The sequence below is a fragment of the Suricata suricatta genome, chromosome 13 (genome assembly GCF_006229205.1).
Source record: "Suricata suricatta isolate VVHF042 chromosome 13, meerkat_22Aug2017_6uvM2_HiC, whole genome shotgun sequence".
Taxonomy (NCBI): domain Eukaryota; kingdom Metazoa; phylum Chordata; class Mammalia; order Carnivora; family Herpestidae; genus Suricata; species Suricata suricatta.
Window position 1 is genome coordinate 69277421 of NC_043712.1, and position 12607 is coordinate 69290027.

The 12607-nt window shown below is 34.9% G+C and overlaps 1 pseudogene; it reads left to right on the forward strand.

Moving 5' to 3' along the window:
• Positions 1-2709: 2709 nt before the first annotated feature.
• On the forward strand, positions 2710-4245 carry LOC115276114 (annotated as a pseudogene).
• Positions 4246-12607: the final 8362 nt, after the last annotated feature.

Genomic DNA, 12607 nt, shown 5'->3' on the forward strand with positions numbered 1-12607 from the left:
CTATGTTTAGCTGTTTGAAGGACTGCCAAACTGTTTTCCAAAGTGGTTGCATCATTTTACAAGAACAATGTATTAGGTTTCCAATTTTTCTATATCTTTGCTGGCAAGGCACTTGTTATGATTGGTCTTTTTTATTTTAGCAATCTTAGTGGATGTGAAGTGGTATCTCCTAGTTTTGATTTGCCTTTTTATGATAACTAATGATATTGAGCATTCCTAGGGAGAATATCTCCCTTGGGGAAATATTTATTCAAGTTTTTTGCTTGGGTTTTTCATCATTTAGTGGTTGATTTGTGAGTTCTTTATATATTCTGCATACAAGACATCTATCAGGTGTAGATCTGTAAATATTTTCTTTCTGAGGATCATCTCTTTACTCCTTTGATAGTGGGCTTTTAAAAAATTGAGGTATAATTGACATATATTAGTTTTAGTCATATAATGATTCAATATTTGTAAATACAGTGAAATGGTCACTACAATTAGTCTGTTGATAGGGCATTTTTGCATAAAGCATTTAATTTAAATAAAGTATAATCTGTTGTAGTTTTTCCTTTGTTTGTGCTCTTGGTGTAATTTTCAAGCCATTGCCAAATCCAAGTTAAAGAGATTTATTCTGAAGGCTAGAGTTTTATAGTTTTAGCAATTCTGTTTAAGTCTTTGAACAATTTCAATAGACTTTAATATTTGCATGTTTTGTGAGGTAAGGGTCTAAATTCATTCTTTTGCATGAGAATGTCCAGTTATTTTCAGTACCGTTTGCTTCCTTCCCCCGCCCCCCCCATCATTGTATTGACCTGGTACCCTTGCCAAGAGTCAGTTGATCACAAATATAAGGAATGGTTTCAAGACTCTCACGTCTATTTCATTGCTATATATGTCTCTCCTTATATGAGTACCATGTTGTCTTGATTACTGTAGCTTCATAATAAAATTTCCCCCAACTTTATTGAGATATAATAGATATGTAACATTATGTAAGTTTAGAGTATACAGTGTGATAATTTGATACATGTATATATTGCAAAATAATTACCACAATAAGGTTAGTTAACAGAACCATCACTCCACATAATTACCATTTTCTTTTGTTGTGAGAACATCTGAGATGTAGTCTCTTAGCAACCTTCAAGGGTGTAATACAGTATGGTTAATTATAGTCATCGTGCTTTACATTAGATCCTCCAGAACTTATTTGTCTACACCTGGAAGTTTATACTCTCTGACCAACATTTCTTCATTTTTTCTAACTTCCAGACCCTGGCAACTACTATTCTACTCTTTGTTTCTATGAGTTTGGCTTTTTTAGATCCATAGAGTATTTGTGTTTCTCTGTGTAATCACACAGTGTAATGCCCCCAAATTCCACCAATGTTTTTGTGAATCACAGAATTTCTTTCTGTTTTTGTGTCTGAATAATATCCCACTGTAAAAATACACATTTTTACACTGGTAAAAATATGCACTTAAGTTGTTTCCATGTCTTGGCTATTGTGAGTAATGTTGCATTAAACCTGGGAGCCCAGATACCTCTTTGAGATAGCGATTTTATTTCTCTCAGAAATGCACCCGGAAGTGGGATTGCTGGATCATTAAAAGTTTTATTTTTAGTTTTTTGAGAAACTCCTTGCTGTTTTCCATAGTGGCTGTACCAGTTCACATTCCCACTAGCAGCGCACTAGGGTTTCCTTTTCTCCACATCTTTGCCAGCATTTGTTATCTCATGTCTTTTTGATGATAGTCATTCTAACAGGTGCAAGGTGGTAACTCATGGCTTAGATTTTCATTTCCATGATGATTAGTGATGTTGAGCATCTTTCTAGGTACCTGTAAGTCATTTGTATGTCTGTAGGTATTTTGCCCATTTTATGATTGTATTATATTTTTTGTGCTGTTAAATTTTGAGTTCCTAATATATTTTTGATATTAACCCCCTACCATATATATGGCTTATAAATATCCTATTCTGTAGGGATTTGACCTCTCTCATTTGATATCATCCCACTTTTTTAAATTTTTATTTAATTTTTTTTTTGGCTTTTGGTGTCATATACAAAAAAATAGTTTCCAAGACCAATGTCAAAGAACTTTTTCTCTATGTTTTCTTCTAGGAGTTTTACATTGAAGTCTTAAGTCCTTGATCTGTTTTGAGTTAACTTTGATGAGTGCTTAAGACTGGGGTCCAATTTTACTCTTTTACATAATAATATCCAGTTTCCCTAGCATAATTCATTGAAAAGACTGTCTTCTCCAAACTGAGCATTCTTGGCTCCCTTGTTAAATATTAGTTGACCATATGTGCATAGTTTTATTTCTGCAGTTTTGTTCCATTGATGCATGAGACTGTTTTTATCTTAGTACCATACTGTTTTATTACTGTAGTTTTGGATTATAGCTTGAAATCAGGAGCTTAATGCCTCCCGCTTTGTTCTTTCTCAGAATTGTTCTGTTTGGGATCTTTTATTATTCTGTACAAGTTTTAGGATTTTTTTTATTTCTGTGAAAAATTTGGATTTTGATACGGATTGCCTTGAATTTATAGACGACTTTGGGTAGTATGGGCATTTAAAAAATCTTGGGGCGGTCTCACGAGATTTTCGTCTTGTTGGCGTTTGCTGTGGTGGTCGCCCAGGAGGTGACGGGGACTGTTTTCTCGCAGTTTCCCTGCAAAACTGGGTCTGTCCCAGAGACTTTAAGGTGCCCAGAGACATGGAGTATATGACGGAATCCACCGACCGCACCCCTGGACACATCTTGTGCTGCGAGTGTGGTGTCCCAATCAGTCCAAATCCTGCCAATATTTGTGTGGCCTGTTTGCGAAGTAAAGTAGACATCAGCCAAGGCATTCCGAAGCAGGTCTGCTTGTCTTTCTGCAAGCAGTGTCAGAGATATTTCCAGCCACCAGGAACTTGGATACAGTGTGCATTAGAATCCAGGGAACTTCTTGCTTTGTGTTTGAAAAAAAATCAAAGCCCCTCTGAGTAAGGTGCGGCTTGTAGAGGCAGGTTTTGTTTGGACTGAGCCCCATTCTAAGAGACTTAAAGTTAAACTGACTATTCAGAAAGAGGTGATGAATGGTGCTATCCTTCAGCAGGTGTTTGTGGTGGATTATGTTGTTCAGCTCCAGATGTGTGGAGATTGCCACAGAGTAGAAGCTAAAGACTTCTGGAAGGCTGTGGTTCAATTGAGGCAAAAGACTTTGCACAAAAAAACTTTCTACTATCTGGAACAGTGATTTTGAAATATGGAATGCATCAGAATACACTTCGTATCAAAGAAATTCATGATGGTCTGGATTTCTATTATTCCTCAAAACAGCATGCTCGGAAGAGGGTAGAATTTCTTCAATGTACAGTTCCCTGTAGACACAAAGCCTCACAGAGACTGATCTCTCAGGCTATCCACAGTAACACATACAATTACAAAAGCACTTTTTCTGTGGAAATTGTTCCAATTTGCAAGGATAATGTTGTTTGTCTGTCTCCAAGACTGGCACAAAGCCTGGGAAATATGAACCAGATTTGTGTGTGTATTCGAGTAACCAGTGCCATCCATCTGATAGATCCAAATACCCTTCAAGTTGCGGATATTGATGGAAGCACTTTCTGGAGTAATCCTTTCAATAGTTTATGCCATCCCAAACAGCTGGAGGAATTTATTGTGATGGAAAACGCAATGCAGGTGCTGGAATGATATCAAAAAAGCATACCCTTGGGGAAGTCTGGGTACAGAAAACATCCAAAATGAATACAGATAAACAGTACTTTTGTCGCACACATTTGGGACATCTTCTAAATCCTGGAGACCTGGTATTGGGATTTGATTTGGCCAACTGCAACTTAAATGATGAGTATGTCAACAAAATGAACTCAGATAGAGTCCCAGATGTGGTATTAATCAAGAAGAGCTATGACCATACCAAACGTCAGCGTCGTAGAAACTGGAAACTGAAAGAGCTTGCAAGAGATAGAGAAAACATGGATACAGATGATGAAAGGCAATACCAAGATTTCCTTGAAGATCTTGAAGATGATGAGGCAATTAGAAAAAATGTAAACATTTATAGAGACTCAACCATTCCTGTGGAGAGTGACATAGATGATGAAAGAGCACCTTGAATTAGTCTGGCTGAGATGCTTGAAGACCTTCACATTTCCCAGGATGCTACTGGTGAAGAAGGTGAATCGATGATGACACAGTGAGACTGAGTTGTAGATGATTTCCATATCTGTAGGCTTAGGGTGGTGGACAAAATACCTTTTATTGTCTATTGCATTTGTGCTTCCATACTGAGAGAGGAGAAATTTAGTTTTAAACTTGAATAAGTAGAACTATATTGATTGCTCATTCAGAGCACTGAAAGAGATTGATGGCTTTGAAGTTTTAGATAAAAGATTATGGAGAATGTAATTATTACTGATATTTAGGCCCTTTTTAAAAAGTTTGCCCTTTTAGGAGACCCTACTATATTTGCATACTGTAGCACTGGATTTCAGATCTTAAAAGTTGTGATTATTTGGAGGTTACCTACATCTTGAAGCATAAAACAAGCTTTTACATTCATTTTGCATTGATTGCTTTAGTAAAAGAGCATATGAAGAAACATTTTTCATATGAACTTGTTATGCACTTTGATCCACTTTAGATCACTTTTATGTCATGGGGGTAGGTAAGTTGGGGTTCAGTTTATTACTGAACATTCGGGGGAAGTTAATATATTTTATTCATAATGTTAACATCTTCAAAAGCTGTTAAATTGGGGATTATCTTAATTTTTATTGCAGAAGAAAATATATTTAAAATATGTATGCATTTGTTGCAAACATGGACTACCTGAAGGTTAACAATTTGTACTTTTTGCTCATGCTAGCAGCTTAGAGCAGTAGCTTATGTCATAAAAATGTTTTCCTGTCACTTCAAACATTTTTCCTTTAAAATTTGGTTTACAAAATAGAGAAGGAAGGAATTTTTTTATAGTAAGTTTCTGTCATTGAATAGATCACCATCAAAAAGAATATTAGAATCTAGCATATAGATGATGAAATAATAAAAACGATCTTTATGCTTTAAGAAACTATGAATCAGACATGAATGAGAAATACTTCCCACAGCCTTGAAAGAAAAGCTTTGCCTTGAGTTTTAAGATGTTCTGAGAATAAAGTACGAAGATCCTATTTCAGTAAGCAAGATCAGATGTACTGAGTATGCCAGAACTAAGAGCTAATTCTTAAACTCTGGGTATACCACTAAATAAGGGAATTAAGTAAGTGCTGAACGGAACTCTTTACTTTTTTTAAGATTAGACTCCCCAATTCTGAAGTTATGGATAAAGGCCTGACGTTTTTATAGTGGTTTCTGTTCTGTCTGCATATATAGTTAAAGTTTTTGCTTGCAGTTTGGTTTACCTCTTGTATGTCAAGACTTTAAAAACATGAAATAAAAACATTCTCCCCTTTAAAAAAAAGTCTTGGGGCGCCTGGGTGGCTCAGTTGGTTAAGCATCCGGCTTCCAGTTTTGGCTCAGGTCGTGATCTCAGTTTGTGGGTTCGAGCCCCGCATCGGCTCTGTGCTAGCAGCTAGCTCAGAGCCTGGAGCCTGCTTCATATTCTGTGTCTCCCTCTCTCTCTGACCCTCCCCTGCTCATGCTGTCTCTCTCTGTCTCTCAAAAAAATTTTTTTTTAATTAAAAAATAAAAAATCTTAATTTTTTCAATCCATGAACATGAGATATCATTCCATTTGTTTCTGTCTCCTTGAATTTGTTTCATCAATATCTTACAATTTTCAGTGTACACATCTTTTGTGTTTTTGGTTAAAATTTTTTCTAAGTATTTGATTGTTTTTTTTATCTTATTGTAAATGATGTCATTTCTTTATTTTTCTTTCAGATAGTTTGTTCCTAGTGCAAGAAATGCAACTGATTTTTGTATGCTTATTTTGTATTCTGCATTTTACAGAATTCAAGTATTAGTCCTAATATTTATTTTGGTTAAATCTTTAGGGTTTTCTATGTATACAATCATGCCATCATCAAACAGAGAGAATTCTACTTCTTCCTTTCCAATTCTGATGTCCTTTTTTTTCTTTGCCTAACTACTCTCGGTTGGATTTCTATCACTATATTAAATAGGAATGGTGAGTGTGGGCACCCTTCTCTTGTTGGTTTTAGAGGAAAAGCTTTCAGGTTTTCACTGAGTATTATAGTTTGTCAATTGTAGCTTTATTATATTTGTTTATATGTTTCTTCTACACCCATTTTGTTGAGCTTTTATTATGAAAGGATTTGGATTTATTTTCAGATGTTCCTTCTGCATGTATTGAGAGAATTGTATGAATTTCATCTTTTATTCTAATAATGTGGTGTATCAGGTTTATTTATTTGCACGTGTTCAACTATCCTTGTATCCCAGGAATAAATCTCAACTTGTTCATGGTGTGTGATCCTTTTAGTGTGCTGCCAAATTTTATTTGTTAGTATTTTGTTGAGAATTTTTGCATCAATGCTCATTGGAGCTGTTTACTCTAGTTTTCTTCTCCTATAGCATCTTTATCTGGCTTTGGTGTCCTGGTAATGCTGGATTTATAAAATTAGTTTAGAAATGTTCCCTCCTCTAATTTTTTGGAAGAGTTTGAGAAGGTATTATATTAATTCTTCTTTAAATGTTTGGTAGAATTCCCCAGTGAAGTCATCAAATGGTGGACTTTTCTTTGTTGGGAGGTTTTTGATTACTGATTCAATCTCCTTGTTATTGGTCTGTTCAGATTTTTCTTCCTGATTTAGTCTTGATAGGTTGTATGTTTCTAGGAATTTATTAATTTTCTTCTAGGTTGTCCTATTTGTTAACATTCAGAGTAGCTTATTATAATTTATTATATTTCTGTGATGTCAGTTCTAATGTTGCCTCTTTCATTTATAATTTTTTTGAATCCTTTTAATTCTTGATTAGTCTAGCTAACAGTGTGTGAATTTTGCTTATCTTTTCAATAAACTTGCTTAATTTTGTTAATTTTCTTTCTGGTCTCTAATTCATTTATTTCTGCTCTAATGTTTATTATTTTTTCCCTCATGCTAACTATGGGCTTACTTTGTTCCTCTTTTCTAATTCCTTGAGCTGTAAAGTGTGGTTGTTTACTTGAGATCTTTTATTTTTCTTAATTTAGGCATCTATTACTATAAGCTTTTATCTTAGAACTGCTTTTGCTTCATTGTAAATTTTAGTGTTATATTTTCATTTTTATGAGTTTCAAGATTCTTTCTTATTTTACTTTTGATTTCTTCTTTAACCCATTGGTTATTCAGGCATGTGGTGTTTAGTTTCCATGTATTTGCAAATTTTTCAGTTTTTTTCCTGTTATTGATTTCTAGTTTCATACTCTGTGTAGTAATAAAAGATATTTGATATGATTTCAGTATTAAATTTATTCTTATTGCCTTCTGTTCTGTCAATATTTGCTTTAAATATTATGCTCCAGTGTTGAACACATATATATTTACAATTGTTATATCCTCTTGATGAATTGATCATTTATCATAATAAAGGTACATTTTTTAGTCTCTTGTGACAAATTTGGCTGAAGGTTTCTTTATCTGAAATATGTGGAGTCACTGCTGTGCATACTCAGTCTCTTTTGGTTACCATTTGCATGGGATATATTGTTGAATATTGTTTGTTTTGTTTTGTTTTTTGTTTTTGTTTGTTTTTTAGTCCATCCAGCCACTGTGTCTTCTGATTGGAAAATTAATCCGTTTAATTTTTCATAGGTAAAATATTAGTAACTTTTGATAGGTAGAAAATTACTATTATTATTTTGTTAATGATTTCTGACTATTTAGTTCCTTGGTTCTTTTTCTTCTCTTTTGATGTCTTCCTTTGTGATTTTTTTCTTTTTCTTTCTTTCTTTTTATTTAGTGGAATGCTTTAATTCCTTTCATTTTACCTTTTGTGTATCTACTATAGGTTTGTTCTTTGTGGTTACTATGAGGCTTACATATAGTATCTTATTAAATATAACAATCTATGTTAAGCCTGTAACACTTTATCTTTAATCTCATACAAAACTCTACCATTTTAATTCTCCTTCATATTTTATATCTTTTTATATATTGTGTATCCATTAACAAATTATCGTAGCTGTAGTTGTTTTTAAACTTTTATACTAGAGATAAAAATGCTTTACACACACTATTACAGTGAATTTCACTATATGTTTCCCTTTACCAATGAGCTTTATACTTTCATATATTTTCATGTTGTTACTTAGTGTTCTTTCACTTCAACTTGAAGAACTCCTTTAGCATTTCTTATAGGATAGGATTAGTGGTAAAAAAAAAAAAAACACTCCATAGCTTTTTGCTTTTTCCTTCCTTCCTTCCTTCCTTCCTTCCTTCCTTCCTTCCTTCCTTCCTTCTTTCCTTCCTTCCTTCCTTCATCTGGTTATGTCTTTATCCCCCCTTCATTTCTGAAGGACATTTTTGCCAGGAATAGTATTCTTGATGATAATTTTTTATTACCTGTCATTTACAGTATAAATAACAGAAATATTAGTAATCATGCATTTTAGGTGAAACAAAAAACGAGAGATGTATTTTCTGATCTCTATCCCAGAGAATGAACTGGTGGGAGAGATTCAGTTCTCCCACCTGTATATAATAAATGTGGTAGGAATAAATTGTCCACAAAATGCTTACTGGATCTAAAGTCTTATGAATCTTGGAACAACATACATAGAGGCTGATACACAGATTTCACACATGCCTTATATTCATAGAGCCAAGGATTCACTACTATTTTTATGGTTTCTTAAATAGTATTATTCAATTACAGTAAGTAGACAGGAGAGGCAGGTGTCTAGGAAAAAAAAGTTCTATATTATCTGATGCACTTGACAAGGTTGTAAAACTACTCTTTTAAGAGGACATTATGAGTTCTGCAAGACTTCGTGGAATGAACCTAGTGTGAAATTGATAGAAATGTAAGCAAATTTTTAAATGGTAGGCAATTAATAACCCTAGGAAAAACAAAGAGTTGTTATAAGAAGGCATATGTAATAGTAGTACACTAGGTTGGTTAATAATAGACAATATTTATGCAGTAGTAATTATGTAAATATTAAATATTAATTTTAGTGAGAGTAAATGTAATTATATTTGTAGAAATGAGGGGGTAAGTGTGGGTGGTAGTATAAAATAATTAATATATCTATTATAATAGGAAACAAATAATCTTAACATTTGTACAAGGCTAGATATAGCAGTTCGTTCAAAATAATTGGCAATATAGAGATATCTCTGGGAATAAGAACTACAGTAGAAGGGATGGGCAGGGATTAGCTGCTTTTCATTTTAAGACTTGAAGAGCTCTTTAACTTTCTAAGCTTCCTATAGTTGCTTTTTATTGTAAGCCTCGTAGAAAAATTTTACTTCATAAATTAAAGATATGTTTAAAAAATTTATCATAAATAATGTACATTCATTTCTACCATCTTACAATTTGAATTTTGGTGTAGCCATCATCATCATCATCATCATCTATTTAACAACTTACAGGCATAAAAATTTTCCACACTTATATCCATTCATTTTCATTAATCTGTGAGTTGGATAGAACATATTTCAATATCTTCCTATTTCACCAATAAAGAAATATAAATAATGTGACTTGCCCAAGGTTAAATAACTAATGTTAAGCCAGTAAATAGCCAATGATAAGCCCAAAATTCAGAACATCTATTTTCCAAACTTGGGTTCTTTCCTTCATAACTATTTTCTTTCAGAATCTTTCACTGGGAACATAGAAATTAATAATTGTATTTTAGTTTACTATGGAAAACTATAAGAAGAATTTGTCATAGAGTCCTCATGCTAGGACTTCAAAATATTATCCAGTTCTAATGGGTAAAAAAAGCAATTTTTACTTTTCTTTTACTTTTTTCCCCCTTTTCTCCTTTATTCTCCAATAATTCTTGCCACAAAAACACACTGGCAATTGATATAATCAATTTTCTAAAAAGTCACTTTAGAGAACTTCATTATTTCTATTAATACTACTACTATTAATAACAATAATAATCATGTTGTGCCCTTCTCCAGCACCTCTCATCCAGGAATCTCAGAATGCTTTTCAAACATTAATTAAAAATCCTCTCGTTATCCCTGTGAGTTCCTAGGGCAAGGAGAGAGGAGGAAATCGTATCTGCTCTGACATTAATTAAGCTCTCCCTTGGCTTCCAAACTAGGTAAATAGCTTTTCTTGCCCCCATTAACAAACAAGCCGGCTCTCCATGATGATTATCACAGATGTTCACAAGTGAGAGGAGAAATTACTTCTGCTGGGCACTGAGGAGAGGGACTGACGTACTTGCCAGACTTGGCTGCTGAGGTTTTGCTTTCTAGCAGTGGTTTCCAGACCTGGGCAATCAACAGCATGGCCTTAGGAGCTTTGCAAATATACCTGTATCTGGGCCACTTACACTCTCTTCCCACAGTTCTTAAGAGTTAAAAATTAGGGCTCAGGAATCTGAATTTTTTAAACTTGACACAGTTTAAGAATAACCATTTTAAGTCGCATGTTCATTATTAATTTTTTTCAAATATTGAAAGTGTCTTTTCCTGTGTTTTGCTTTCTTGGTTAATAGTTTGGGACATGTATGTCTAGACCAGAATTTCTCAAAATATGATCCTTGGATTTTTTTTTTTAGTCTAAAATGTCTAGAAAACTTGTTAATGATACAGATGTATTGGAATACATGATTATTTTTTATAATATTTAAGAGAGAGAGAGCATGAGTGAGGGAGGGGCAGAGAGAGAGGGGGAGATACAGAATCCGAAGTAGGCTCCAGGCTCCGAGCTGTCAGCACAGAGCCCAATGCGGGGCTTGAACTTACAAGTCGTGAGATCATAGCCTGAGCCAAAGTCAGATGCCCAACTGACTGAGCCACCCAGGTACCCCTACGTGGTTCTTATATACATTTCTATTTCAGGGAGATAAAATTTGTTTCTACCTCAAAGAAAAATGCACAATGCTATAAGAAAGGTTATGAAGACATAGGACCCTTGAACCTACGGGGCCCCACGCCTATCAATATAAGGCATGTGTGGATACTGTGTGTCAGCTTCTATGTACATTATTCAGGATCCATAGGACTTTAGTGCTAGTAAGCATTTTTGGGACAGTTTACTCTTATCTTACTTATACAACGGTGGGGAAACTGAGTCTCCGTTCACTGTGGGAGTTCACACTCCTACAGATCCCCACGCAGCCCACGAGGAGTGGAGGCAGACCTGAAAGCGTGTCTCCGTACTCAGCATCCAGGACTCACCACCAGAAGGACACAGACCACCTCAGTGTAAACTTTTCTCTCATTTGTTATTCTAACTCCCTTGTTTTTAACAATGTAAGTTAAAAACAGAAGTCTGATGTTGAAAAATGTTATTCAAATCTCTGAGAGTAAGAAAAGGAAACAAGCTAAGACATTTGCCTTATTGGTGAACTGCCTTCCTTACCTACTTTGTGTCTCTTTGTTCTTATTCTCTGCCTTCTGCAGATGTCTGGTGGCATGACAGGGACCAAGCATTGGACAAGGAGTCTGATGTGGCTATTCGGAGAGGTAGAAATAATTTGAGTATATCATGAAAGACTGTTTGCGGAAAAAAAAAAAAAATCATAGCACTTAGTCTATGTTTTATGTCCAAGAGTCTATAATCCTTCCAGAATAGTCTCTGGGACAATTTGGTTAGCTCCACTGTTATAGGAGGAGACACAGGGTCAGTTATTCATTTCTTAAGATACCCTGTGTCATTAGTGAGTCTGGAAAAGGAGATCCTAGGGAACATTTCACCCCATGGATGATTGGTCACCTGCTTTAGTGGCCTGTGGTCCTTCTGTATTGGAGGATGGTGAGTGGCAGGGGTCTTTGGATGTGTGGATAGGGAACACTCTGATTTGTGTTCCCTAGACAAGAAAGAGGGGAAAGAGGAAAAGGTACTACTGAATTGAAGAACCACAATGGTTTTCTTATCACTTTTCAAGGATATTGTTGGCAAGTTTTATCTGTCACATTTTAGAAGTTAGGAAAACCAGACTCAGAGAATTAGGTACCTTGCAGAGTTATTAGTAAAATTGAGTCTTATGCATCTGTATGCTTTTCATGCTTTCTTAATACCTGGAAAGATTCTTGCTCACAAAACAAGGACAAATGTCTCTTACTTCAAAGTCCACACTCTCCCTGTGTACCTCTGTGCCTGCCCACACAGAATTTTCTTGGGGTTTTGATTGAAGTAAATAGAGCTTTTTCTTTTTTATCCAATTGCATTAGCACTAATAGCAGTGAATCATTCAGAAAAGAGAGTACAGTCATGAGTGGTTTTCATCTATTCCAGAATAAAAAGCAAGCAAAGCCGAGCTCTGGTGTGCTCTAGCAGAGCCCTGTGGCCTAATGTCCTGAGCTCAGGTCGACACCTCAGAAGTTTTTGGATTTCTAGGACTGCCAGACCACTGCTTTTGGTAAACAGAGAGTGAGTCATTTAATCATTCTGTGCCATCCTCCCTTCTCCTGCAGAGCAGGGTAATTAGTGTTTGTCACCCATCTATGTCAAAGGGGTGTGGTGA